Below are 12,415 nucleotides of genomic sequence, written 5' to 3' on the forward strand. Positions count from 1 at the left end.
CAATGCCTGAGCGACTGTGGCATTGATGCCTACACAATTGGATGGGTCAGAAATTGGCTGATGGGGCGCACCCAGAGAGTGGTGGTGGACGGGTTGTACTCGACCTGGCAGGATGTGAACAGTGGGGTCCCCCAGGGCTCAGTCCTGGGGCCTACACTGTTCAGCATCTTCATCAGCGACTTGGGCGAGGGGGTGGAAAACACATTGTCCAAGTTTGCCAATGATACCAAGATGTGGGAAGAGGTAGGCACACTCAAAGGGAGAGAGAGGCTGCAATTAGACTTAGACAGACTACAGAGTTGGTCGGATGGTAATAGGATGGGGTTCAATGTAGACAAATGCAGGGTGTTGCACCTGGGGAGAAGGAATCCACAGCATACATACAGGCTGGGGAGCTCTCCCCTTGTGAGCACAGAGGCAGAAAGGGATCTTGGAGTCATTATTGACTCCAAGATGAACATGAGCCACCAATGCCAGACTGCAGCCAGCAAAGCCAACCACACCTTGTTGTACATCCAAAGATGCATCTCAAGCCGGTCCAGAGAGGTGATCCTCCCCCTCTACACGACATTGATCCGGCCTCAACTGGAGTACTGCATCCAGTTCTGGGCACCGCACTTTAAGAAGGACGTGGTCTGCCTTGAGAGGGTTCAGAGGAGGGCCACCCACTTGGTTGGAGGGCAACAGGGCAGCCATATGAGGAGAGACTGAGGGACATGAACCTGTTCAACCTCAGCAAGTGGAGGCTGAGGGGAGATTTGGTAGCTGCCTACAAACTCGTTAGGGAAGATCAGCAGCAAATAGGAAGGGCCCTGTTCTCCCCAGCACCACCTGGGGTGACGAGGAACAATGACCAGAAACTGCTGGAGAATAGGTTTGGGTTAGAGATTAGGAGGCACTATTTCACTGTCAGGGTGGCTAGGATCCGGAACCAACTTCCTAGGGAAGTGGTCCTTGCTCCTACCTTGGGTAAATTCAAAAAGAGGTTGGATGAACACCTGTCTGGGGTCTTGTGATCCCAGGGTGTGCTCCTCCCAGTGGCGGGGGGTCAGACTAGATGATCTATTCAGGTCCCTTCTGACCCCTAACTACTATGAAACTATGAATGCAGTGGTGCTCTACCTTTTGGCCCCTGACTGGCAGAGAGCCAAACTGCACCCAAACTGCACCCCTCCCCGTGCTGGCTCTCCTGTCCCTGCACACCTGGATTGGGTCTTGCTTCTGTACCACTTGTGCCTGGCCCAGTGCACCAAGATTAGGTCCTGCATCACCTTGACCTGGCTCAGCCTGTCTGGATTTTGCTATGTCACCTCCACCCACCCGCGCATGCTGGAACGGGGCCCTGGGCTGCCTCTGCCGGGCCCTGCATGCCCGTTGCAGCACACAGGACCAAGTTTTCCAGCTGCAACGAGACTGAAATGAACTGCCCAGCCGCGCAGGGCATTCACTGTTGAGAGCCTGCTCTGCGTCTTCCCTTCTCTCCCTGCACCCCAGCTGCTTGCAGAGAGCCCTGAGGAATTTCTCTTCTCAAAGTGGGAGGCCACAGGCTTTGATACATAACATAATAAAGTCAGCATCTGTCTAAAGGGCAGAGCTACGCAGAGCAATCGTTAGCTCACGGCGCTGTCATTAAGATGATATTAAAATCTAATCGCAAAGCACTTTCCCTGCATTTGTGGTGTGCTATGAATTGTTCCTAAGCTCTTTTTTTTTTTTTTTTCTTCCCTTTACCCTCACTCATTAAAGCTTCAAGTATTGATATTTGAGGACGACATGCTGCTAGTACATGGGCCTCTGGTGAAAAGACCTAGAAATGCGCCACACTCCATGGGGACGTTTTCAAAGCTGACACCCAGCATTAATGGGCGTTGCACATTTCCTTCTCCTCCTCCCCCATGGTGCTGTAAATGGACGTGCATGTGAGACATGAATGCTTGCAATGAATTGTAAAAAGCTTTAATTTGCAAATTCTGTGGGAAAAAAAAAATTAGAAGCACTCCAGCTGAACAGTAACAACATGTAAAACCAAGCCTGGGAAGTGTCTCTAGGCTATGAAGAGGGGGAAAGGATTTTTGTGGGGGTTTTTTAGCACAGGAGGACACTTTCGTTTAGCAGATAAATACATAATAAAGTCCAACGGCTGATAGGTGAAGCTACAGGAATTCGGGCTGATGAGGAGATGCACATTTTTAACAGTGAGAGCTATTAACCATTGCAAGAGTCATTATGGGGATTTGGGAGACTCTCCAACCCTTGAAGTCCTTGAGTTAAATTAAAATTAGATTAAAAAGATGTACGCTGGCTCAGCCAGAAACTGGAGTGAAACAGCGTCCCATCTTGTACTGGAGGCCAGATTATAATAGGCCCTTTTGGCCTTCAAAATCTCTAAATCCATCTGTCTGTCTGAAGGTTTTCTACACTGCTTTTTCACAACAGCGTCTGAAGGAAAAATGAAAAACAAGGCAAGGATCATGCTGCTTATCGAGATCCTGTCTTCCCTGCTCCTGACTTCTTTGAAAAATCTTGCTTATAGTTTGTATGTCACAAGTAATGTACATTTGAGAGGAATAAGAAATAGGGAGCTCTTCAGATGTTGGACAAACAAGAGACAGTGCAGATTTAGTCCAAGCACTAGTGGGAAAGGTATATTTATGGCCAAAAAAAAAAGGTAAAGAAGTAAAGGTATGAGTTTTGGATGAAATTCTGGCTGGTGATAGTACTTAAGTACGCACCAGAAAAACGTTGACAGCGGTGGATAGTGCAGGGTAGTTGTTTTCCTCAAACCTGCAAACCGACTCTTTTACTGGTGCTATTTGTACCCAGGGGGTGAGGATTTTTGGATGATACTTTTTAGTGGACCAACTGTGTGGTTGGGGAGATCTTGGATGAGCTTTCTGGCACAAGGCACCTTTCCTCAGTGCTGAGAAAGAAGCAGACTTGCCTCTTGCATGTTGTTGGGAACATGGCGGTTACATCCCTCTGCTACCACCGTCTTTATCCATGGGATTTGGGGGACTTACTGCTGTCTGGAAATGGAGTTGGTGAACGGTGACCCAGAAAGGGCTCAGCTGGTGTCATCCATCCCTGGCACTATGTATAGCCCATCTCCTCCAGTCATCCTTGAGGTAAATCCATAGATAATTGCCTATGTAGCTTACAGTGTGTTAACACATCAATTTGGACTGATATGGGAACACTGTTTGCAAGTGGTCCTATGGCATGACCTGTATACTTAGTCCTAAGGATGTCATGCCTTCTCATTTCCAAACCCCCCGCTGAGTGCTGAGCATCCTTCACCTCTGTCTCTGAAATGTTTCCACTCTCTTTTACTCTCTCAATGCAAATTCAATTAAAAAAGCCAACTCAGCTTTTCATTTGTATTCATAGTGCATCCTGACTTGTACCATGAAGAAATAATGCACTAGGTAGCTTGAAAATAGAGTGTGTGTGATGCAGTTTACCTCTGCATTAGGTGTGTGAGTACTAATGGGTGAGGGCAATTTTTGCATGGATGCTCCTATATTGATTGGCCTCATATATCAGGGGGTTATGTTCAGATTTGTGCATCTTAGGGGGGTTTCCCGTGCTCGCGTTGCATGTACTTATTAGCTCCGCAGGTGCGTTCCATGTGGCTATTTCCTCAAAATCGGTATTTAGTATTTGTGCATCCGTAACAGCCTGTACTTGGGTTGTTGGTCTTCTCCATGCAGCCTGCATGTTGCATTACAGCTATTAGCCCACAATCAAGGCACCGGCAGGGGCAGCAGGTTGCAACCTCGGGAAGTTCCCTGGAGTTGGCCGTTGCGCTGTGGTGGGGACGAAGGGATGAATCACGGGCAAGTGCCGCACCATTTTTCACATCAAATTACAATGCAAGTCTAAATATCGCGTATAATGAAGAGCACTATCAGCCACACAAGGAAGGATGGAAAACTCCACTGAGTGCTTTGCTGGCACCTTGCCATGAATGGTGATAGACAGTAAATAGTGCTTAAATAAACATAACACTTCAAGCCATATATTTCAAGCGTAAGTTAAAGGTCCCGGGAGGGGAGGAGTGGGGATGGGGAGAGACTTTTTGTTGCCCTTGGCAAACTGGAAAATATGTTTCCCTTGTCACCACCGTGCAAACAAGCCTTCAGTTCAGCCAGAGAGAAAAGAGAGAGAGAGAAAACAAACAGCCAAAACGGCAGCCCCAAAAAAGTAAGTAGGAAATGTCTCCAGGGTAAATCAACAATGTTTTCTATAGCTCGTGTTCTTGCTTTGTTGGTTCTGGTTGCACACAATCCCATGTAGGGAGTGATCATGGATGCAGCTAAGTCATGGGCTTTTGCATGCAAAGGGAGCTGGATGGCCTGGCAGAGCTGCACTGAGATGTGCTTCTTGGTTATCGGTTCACTTGGAGCTGGGGGTGCTTGGCGACACCCAAAGCCATTGGCATCTGAGACCTCAGCTGGGAGCTGTTAGAGGGAGCTGGTGGTTAGGAACTGGGCCCACCTGGGTCTGATGGTGACCTGGGGCCATGGGCAAGGTGGTCAACTCTTAGCTTCAGTTTTCTCCCTTGGTCAATAGCGTGAGACACTTTCCTCTTACCTGGCGGCTGTGTTGAGTGTTGGTGTGCAGGTCTGTAAAGGTCTTTGGAGGGGAGTTGCCAGCTGGGGGATGCATTCTGCACATGGAAGGAAAACAGCAAGAACATTTCCAGTGGGGTCTCCAGCCCTTCTCAGAGCTGAACCTGTCAGCCACGGCCAGGAAGGGATAATCCTGCCTCTGGAAAACTGCCCAGGTTTTGCCTCCCCCACCCCACCGCCTCAGCCCCGCTTTTCTCCAAGGAGCAAGACTGGTGAAGTGAGGTAGTATCTTTTGTTGGACCAACCTCTGCACATGCCTGGTGCTGCCCAGGCCTACAATTTGACTGGTTCAAGGCTTGATACAGCTGAGAAATTGGGGAGTGGGAACAAAAATGACATGTGGATGCTTTTTGTCTGTTGTGTAGGTTTGTGAGTCCTCTTCTACGTAGCACAGTTGTGCAGAGGGAGAGGGACTGTGTACTTTAGCTCTTGTACATGGTTTTCATCTTCAGAGTACTTTAGAGACCCCATCTAACACTAGATTGTCATGCCTTAGAGATCGCTTCCTTGTTAGGGTCTAAACATGAACTAATTGAAAGAGGAAGGGCAAAGACCTGTTTTATCAGAACTAATCTGACAGTCGCTAGGAATAGCTTTGAATACCTGCAGCTAGAAACGACCCAAGCTGAAATAGTTTTTTTTCCTCTTTTAAATTTTTAAAAAATTTATTTAACTTGTTTTTCCAAGAAGACATCTGTATCTAAGTGAATGAAATTCTTCTTCTCACCATGACAAACTGTGAGCAGTGTTTTCCATCAGAAATAGCAATTTTCCCTCTTCAAATTCACGAAAACCTTTTTATTCATGTGAAAAACAAACAAACCCTGTGTGTGGTATTCAGTAACAGAACATACTGTATTATATTTTTACATTTCTGTTTCTGTCTTTGCAAGACGCATGCAAAACCATTTTTCAAGAGATAGGCATAGCTGTTGCCAACACCTAGGAGTAAGTTTAACTTTATACTTCTGAATAGTCCTACTGATTTAAAATAAGACTAATTATATGCATGACGTTGAACTTCTGTAGCCATGGACATCACACTACAGAGATGAGGGACTGAATCACTCCAAGGTCAGTTCATGAACTATTCCTTTTTATCTCACATATCGGACTGGAATCTAGTCTGGGGGGGTGACTGTAGAGACAGAAATGTCTATACTGGGACTCCCAGACCCAGACAAAGCCCTGTAGTCACTTGTCAACTCTTTATAATGTGATGGTTATCTTGTAGCCTAAGCAAACCATTTTGCTGTCTCAGTCCAGTTGTCAGGGGAGAGTTGTCCACATCACACTAAGGCTCTGCCTGTTCACAGCTGTGTCAGCAATCTCAGCAGGGAGGCTATGGACTGAATACATCTGAAGAACAGACTGTCCTCTCTTCTCCAGAGATGGCTGCCCTGCAGGTCCAGGCTGGCAGGGCTGATGTGTCTCTTCCCAGATATGAAGCCCTAGGCTAGGGACAGAAGTTGCACCTAAACCGGTTTAAGTGTTTAGAAACCGGTTTAAACCTGTAACAGAACAGACGTTCAGTGCACACAAACCAGTTTCACAATGGCTGAAAGTGGTTTACAATAAACTTGGCTGAATGTAGCATCAGATTAACTGATGTGGGGCAAACCAGTTTATAGAACTTCTATCCCAGATCCTTTTCTAGTTTAAGTTAAATCACAGTCCCCCAGCATCGCAGCATGCATTTCAGCCCTGGGCTGGGCTTTGCTGTCTGCTGCAGAGAGCAGGCTGGCCTCACCCCTCTTCTCTCTAGCTGGAGTAGGGGTGGGGCACAGCCAGCCAGCATGGTCCCCTAAGGTGAAGGGGCAGGGAGGGGTTTATTCCCCCTCTCTCCCTCCCTTCTCCCCTGGGGTACCACAGCCAGGGTCTGCCTGGCTGGGGCAGAGCAGTCCCTGTCAGGGTCCCCTCCGCACCCAGCTTCAGTGGCAGGGGCAGGGGGGTGGCCAGAGTTGGCCAGCATGGCCTTGCCCAAAGGGGGCTGATAGCAGGGCTGGCTTGGCTTGGGCCAGGTCATGGGGGAAGGGCCCTTCTGAGCTGGCTGCAGCTCCATGACAGCCTGGCTTAGCCTGGGCATAGGGAGCTGGGAGCAAGGCGGGTGCACAGCTCCCATGGCCCCAGCCTGAGCTTCAGCCAGCTGGGAAGGGCCCTTCCTTGCAGCCCAGCCCAAGCCATCCCCTCTGTGTGTGCCCTCAGGAGCTCCTGCGGGCCAGCCCGGCTCAGCCCCACAGCCCCAGCTCCAGCTGCAGCCCCAGCTGGATGGCAGATCCATGCCGGCCAGCCCTGGCCAAGCCCCCCACTGCATGAGTGGCCAGCAGGGCACAAAGCTGGGAGACTCTTGCTGGGGTCCCCATGCCCGTGGGAGACAGGGAAGTTTAATCCCCTTCCCTGCCCCTCCTTTGCCAAAGGCACTTCTTGGGCCTGTGTCTGGTCATACCCCCACCCCCCCCAACACACACACACTCGGGGACAAACCTGGCAAGGGCTGCTTCCCCCCTCCCCACAGGCCAGATTTAAATCCCTCCTCAGTCATACTCAGTAGCCTGCCAGGGCCTGGTCAAGCCCTTTCCCCAAGGTCAGCTTCCCTCCAGCCTTGGGCTGCTGTGGAAAAAAAGGGAGAGCTTACTATAGCATCTCACAGCTGCTAGCTTGAGCCAATGCAGGCAAGTGGCTGCATTTCTGGACTCAAAAGTGAATGTCTATTCACTTGCAAATCAGTTCAATCTACACAGGTTAGATTAACCTGCAAAGATTGAATCAATTCAGGCTTGGGCTTTTAGAATGTCTGTACTTAGCCTGAGAGGAGCAAAGTCCTCTGTCCACCCTGCACCTTTCAACTCATCTCATAGACAAAATGAGGAATTGGAGTGGGAAAAAGAAACCTTAGGCGAATGCATGCTGTCTGGCTCCAGCTCGGTGATTGCCTTCTCTCTGCTCTCAATCCCCAGGTGAACTTCTACTGACGTCAGAGAGAGCTCAGTATGCTGATCCGATACAGCATGTGCAGCAGGGATCTGAGAGCAGAGCTGTGCCTCTGAGGCTGTGAGATACAGTGACATTGCCATCGTTTCTAACAGAGCTGCAGTGTAATTAGTGCAGTAGAATGACAGGCATGGGGAACACACCCCTGATTCCTGTGCCGACACGCGGCTTGTATTTTTTATTTACAGACCTGCTATTAAAGGACATTCTGTAGCAGTCACTATCAACTTAACTATTCAGACCCCGCATTTTAGGTAGGGCTTTATGATAAGATGCAGTAAGACTCTGTCCTTTATCAGCACTGAGTTGCAGTGAAGGACTCTCTCCCCTTTACATTAACCCCAAGCCAAACAAATCATATTTTTTGCCTTTGAACTATTGAGGCAGGAGAGCAGTGGAGCTCTTGGACTTAAGGAGTACTGAATGGATTCACAGAAAGGTGCCATGTGTGTTCCTCTCCAGCAGTAGTGGAAGTGTCTGGGGAGGGTATGGTCCACACCTGTTTGGGTTGTGCTGAACGTACTGGCCAGACATCACGGAGACCTCACAATTTGGCTCCTCTATGTATGGCATGTGATTGTGCACTTTGGGTTCCTGATCCCTCTCCTTTACAGCTCCCTCAAGAAAGGACAAATACAGTCAAATCATTAACTTTCCTATGAGGAGTTTACTAAATCCCTGACTTCCCCTCCCCTCCCTTTACAATGATCCCCTTTTTTTTCAATTAAAATAGATAAGGACCAAGTTTGCATACGTTTAAAGTTGGCTGTGAGGGACCAACTCTCTGCAGGGACAAAACCAATCAGTCAATGCAAAGTCATCAGGAATGGAGCCATAGAAAAGTTAGCCCCAGACCCTTGACTTCAGGACAGTTGCAACAGCAAGCAGTAGCTGGGCATTAGATTTGGGAGGAGATTGTCAAGCTCATAAAAGGTTGGTAAATATATTTGCCCTTTTTGTATCCCACCTGGTAAATATATTCTTTCCCCCCTTCAAGCTGAATCTTCTTTCCAACCTGCCTCTTCTATGAGTCCTTCAAACCTGTTTCTATTTACTAATAAACAACCCTAACTCTTCCTTACCTGGGTAGTGCTTCCTCAGTTTGTCCCCATGTGAGGCAACAATCCAGTGGCTGTGTTCTTGAACCAGGGTCCCAAAGCTGCTACATTTCCAGCTGAAGAGTGATGTCTCCTAGGTGGTCTATGCCAGTTTGATCCCCTGTGTGATTTGGGTACAGAGCCAAAGAAACGACGTATCAATGTCAATTCCAATGTGGGACCGGTGAGCAGAGCAGATGTACTTTCTCTTTCTGCACCTGTGGTGATATGGACAAGGGTTAATTAATTAATTCGGATTGTTTTTTAATAGACCAAATCAGCGTGTAGCACTGTCTAACGGAGTGCTAATCACAGTGATGTGTCAAACTTGTCTATTATGTAACATTAGGCTTTTCTGCTTTATCCTAATTCTTCTGCAGCTGCGAAGGCCAAAGTGTACAGCATGAAAATAAACACTTCCAAGCCCCTAGCTCAACACCCAGTGAGTCAGTCTCAAGTCAAGGTGAATGCCAATAAGAATGGGCGCAGATGAGGAACAGAAGTGATTAGGTACTATAGAACGACACAGGGATTTACTATCAGGTACGGTGGCATTCTAACTGAGCAGCCTAGAGGCTTCTTATTGCACATCGATTCTTGCTGGCTGTAGATAGTTAGTTTGGTGATTACAACCTTTGAATGTGAGATCTAATTATTTCTATGGGCCTAGCACCTAGGAGCCCTAGTCAAATTAGGGGCACGGACTGATAAAATGTACAATAAAATGCTTAAAATAAAGGCGGGATTTGAAACACTTCTAGTTTGTATCACAGCAGGGGCATAGAGATACACAGTCCTCTCCTACCAAAACCACAGTGATTTTTGATGAGGTTGATGCTATTGCATGGTTTCACCTCAAGGGAGTTGGGTAGCAGCAAAGGCAGATTAATGCATGGGCCTGGGCCCAAGGTCCCCTGCCAATCAGGCCCCCCTTGGTGCCTAGTTTTCCTCAGGAAATGGTGGGTTTCCCTTTGCAGGTAGGCAGCATTCCAGCTTGGAGGGGGTCCTGCTTGGAGCTGCCAGGAGCGAGACACAGGGGGCACCATGTGCACATGGCCAGGAAAACAGCCAGGCAGCATAGAGAGCAGCTTCCTGCGGGTAAGTCTATGGAGGGGAAGAAGTGTGGGGATGGCAGATCGAGGCCCCCATTGGCAGATCAAGGCTCCCATGTCAGCAGGTCCTGATGATCTCCACCCTAGAGTGCTTAGGGAATTGGTAGAGGTCATTGAAGGACCCCTGGCATAGCTTTATTAGCACTTGTGGTGTTCTGGTGAGGTGTCAGAGGACTGGAAAAGGGCCAATGTGGTCCTCGTTTTCAAAAAAGGGAGGAAAGAGGACCCAGGAAACTATCTGTCCATTAGTCTTACCTCAGTCCTGGCGAAGCGCCTTGAGAAAATTATCCAGGAGCACATCTGCAAGGGGTCAGCAGGGGAGATTATGCTTAGGGGCAATCAACATGGGTTCATTAGAGGCAGATCCTGTCAGACCAACCTGGTTGCCTTCTATGGTGAGATCACAAAAGCCTTGGATGCAGGTGTCGCGGTGGATGTAGTCTTTTTGGACTTTAGGAAGGCCTTCAACATTGTCTCTCACCACATCCTCATTAAAAAATTAGGTGACGGTGCTGTCAATGCCTACATAGTCAGATGGGTCACAAGTTGGCTGGAGGGCCGCACTCAGTCATTTCAACCTGGAGGGATGTGGGCAGTGGGGTTCCCCAGGGCTCGGTCCTAGGGCCTGCACTCTTCAATATCTTTGTCGGCAATTTGGACGAGAGTGTAAAAAGCACCTGTTCAAGTTCATAGATGACACTAAGATGTGGGGAGAAGCGAGCTTGCTAGAAGAGAGGGACAGGCTACAACTAGATCTTGACAGGTTACAGAGGTGGGCAGATGAGAACAGGATGGTTTTCAATATGGAGAAGTGCAAGTTGTTGCACCTGGGGAGGAAGAACCAGCAGCAGACCTACAGGCTGAGAAACTCCCTTCTTGTCAGCACACAATCAGAAAAGGATCTTGGTGTCACTATTGATTCCAAGATGAACATGGGCCGCCAGGGTGGGGATGCAGTCAGGAAGGCTAACTGCACTTTGTCATGCATCCACAGATGTATCACGAGCAGGTCCAAGGAGGTGATCCTTCCCCTCTATGAAACACTGGTCAGACTGCAGTTGGAGAACTGCATCCACTTCTGGGCACCGCACTTCAGGAGGCAGGTGGACAGCATCAAGAGGGTCCAGAGGAGGGCCAATTGCATGATTAGGGGGCAGCAGGGCAGGCCCTACGAAGAAAGGCTATGGGACCTGAACCTGTTCAGCCTCCACAAAAGAAGGCTGAGAGGGGATCTGGTGGCCACCTATAAACTTGTCAAGGGGAGCAGGGGACAATGGCAGAATCCCTGTTCCCCCGAGCACTATCAGGGGTAACAAGGAACAACGGCCATAACTTGACTGAGAGTAGATTCGGGCTAGATATCAGGAGGCACTACTTCACAGTCAGGACAGCTGGGAGCTGGAACCAACTTCCAAGGGAAGTGGTGCTTGCCCCTATCCTGGGGGTCTTCAAAAGGAGGCTAGACAGCCACCTAGCCAGGGTCATTTGACCCCAGCATCCTTTCCTGCCCAAGGCAGGGGGTCAGACTTGATGATCTGCTCAGGTCCCTTCCGACTCTACCAACTATGAAACTATGAAACTATGGTGAGGGAGGGAGTGGGGCAGGGGCTGGGGATGCTGCCCAGCCAGGGCAGTGCATAGGATCTGGGGCCAGGGTGGGGAGTGGCATGGAGCCACAGGTGGCTTGTCTGGTGGGAAAGGAGGGAGACCACTCCCCACCACTGAATGCACCTCCCTGTGGAGGAGGGGAGGCATGTGCCCCCCCATGTTTATGCACGGGGCAGATGCAGGCTTCCCACTGTGGGCTCGGGGCTTTCTACTCTGATGCCTTCCCAGGGGAGCCTTGCACCACAGCAGTGGGGGCAGTGAGCTGTACACACCAATGCCGGGTGGGCAGGGGTTGTCTAACTGTCATGGGACCCCTGGGGCAAAAGCAGCAGAGCAGAGAGCCCCAAGCCCACAATCAGCACTCCACATCCATCCTTGCCCTGCTCAACTCTGCTCCAGCTGTGGTGGAAGGGAAGGGGGATGGGGAATAGGGAGGAGAGGCACCATGTGCCACCCCACCCCTAGCCCAGCCAGGTCCATTCGGCCTCCCCTGTGGGGCCCACTTCACCTTCAGCAGCAGCAGCAGCAGCACCACCAGGAGGAGAAGGGGCCCCTTCCTCCACTGGAGTCCATCTCCTGGGATCTGGGGCCTGGCTATGTGGGAGGAGTGGCACGATACATTCATGAATGTATCGTGTTTATAATGGTGTGTGCGGGGGTGGGAGGAGGGAATTACTCCCATTTTCTGTTTGCCCAGGGCCCCATTAAATCTTAATCTGCCACTGGGTAGCAGGAATCCCAGTGGCCTTTTCAGCCACAAGCAAATGATACATTTGTGTGTGTGATAGGCCTCCTTCTGTCCCTGAATCACACAGGAGATTAATCTATCACAGACCACCTGGGAGGCATCGCTCTTTAGCTGGAAACATCTTTAGCTGGAAATGTAGCAGCTTTGAGATCCTGGTTCAGTTGCGAGGGGTGGAAACTAGAGAGGCTCCTGGAGAGGGAGAGGCAGAGCGGGATAGTAGGACTGTGC

Source organism: Alligator mississippiensis, chromosome 3 (genome assembly GCF_030867095.1).
Source record: "Alligator mississippiensis isolate rAllMis1 chromosome 3, rAllMis1, whole genome shotgun sequence".
NCBI lineage: Eukaryota > Metazoa > Chordata > Crocodylia > Alligatoridae > Alligator > Alligator mississippiensis.